Source organism: Gymnoscopelus microlampas, assembly GCF_963454915.1.
Source record: "Gymnoscopelus microlampas genome assembly, chromosome: 8".
NCBI lineage: Eukaryota > Metazoa > Chordata > Actinopteri > Myctophiformes > Myctophidae > Gymnoscopelus > Gymnoscopelus microlampas.
In genome coordinates this window covers 30,997,761-30,999,024 of record NC_139945.1, presented here as the reverse complement: position 1 = coordinate 30,999,024, position 1,264 = coordinate 30,997,761, and positions in this window count along the sequence as shown.

Genomic DNA, 1,264 nt, shown 5'->3' with positions numbered 1-1,264 from the left:
GTTGAAGACCCCTGCTATATTGGATCAACACTGATGTGCACTATGCTGACAGCTTCTACTTGGTATTGTCATCAATACTGTGACATAACCTTTGCATATTGTTAATGTTTTTTATGTTCTATGCTATTTGAATATAGTGCCTGGCACCTACTGTCACAGAGAGTACAGCGGGCCCTTCATCCGCGGCATCTCACACTGAGCCAACACCTGTAACTCCAGATGCACGATCGTGTGATCACCACCACCAAGGCACACAGTGCACATGGATACCAACTCCACATAGGAGCATTCGTGAGTGATCAAAACTTATTTTTCATGAGGCTCTGCCTCTGTACCTGTTTTCTTCATACATGGGCATGCCCCCTTTGTCCTTAGGTCCCAGCCAGAAAAGTCTGTCCCCCTTCCGTCCATACATGGGCATGTTTTGTACCTGTTTTCTCCATACATGGGCAAAACACAAGTTTTGTCCCCTTTGTCCTTAGGCCCCAGCCATAAAAGTCTGTCCCCCTTCCATCCATACATGGGCATGTTTTGTACCTGTTTTCTCCATACATTGGCATGCCCCCTTTGCCCTTAGGCCCCAGCCATAAAAGTCTGTCCCCCTTTCGTCCATACATGGGCATACACCATGACGTAGTGCTGGGTCTGGCAGAACCAGGTCTCCTGGTCTTGTTAACATATTCTCTCTAATATCATGTAATACTTTGTCATTGTGTGTAAAGTCTTCATACAATCTAATACAAAGCACAACAACTGTGCCATGGCTCAATAACAATAGCTGCCAATTTTTCTGTACTTTTAGGTTGTCAAACCAGTTCTCCCAAGATGATTTCCATTGGTGTGCAGTGTGAAATTATGTTGGACGAACCAGAGGCAGCTATGGAGTTGTATGAGGAAGAGGAGGAGGAAGAAGAAGAGGAGGGAGCCATTGAAGACATGGATGATGAGGATTATCTCCCAGGAGAAGATGAAGAAGAGGATGGGGAGATGACATTGTCTGGGTCAGTGGCCATGTTTAGGATCACATGTATGCACTGTAGACTGTTGGTATTTTCTATCTCAGATGATACAAATGTAGATGTCAGGTCGGCGATACAAAAACAAATGTATGCATAATACATTAGTTTAGGAAGTTTTCAGTGAATACATTGCATTGCAGCTGCTAGTACTATTACTAATGCTAATAATACTAATAACAGTATCAATAATATTTATTATGATTAACATTATTGTGAGTGACGTTCACAGATGTGCACCACAATTG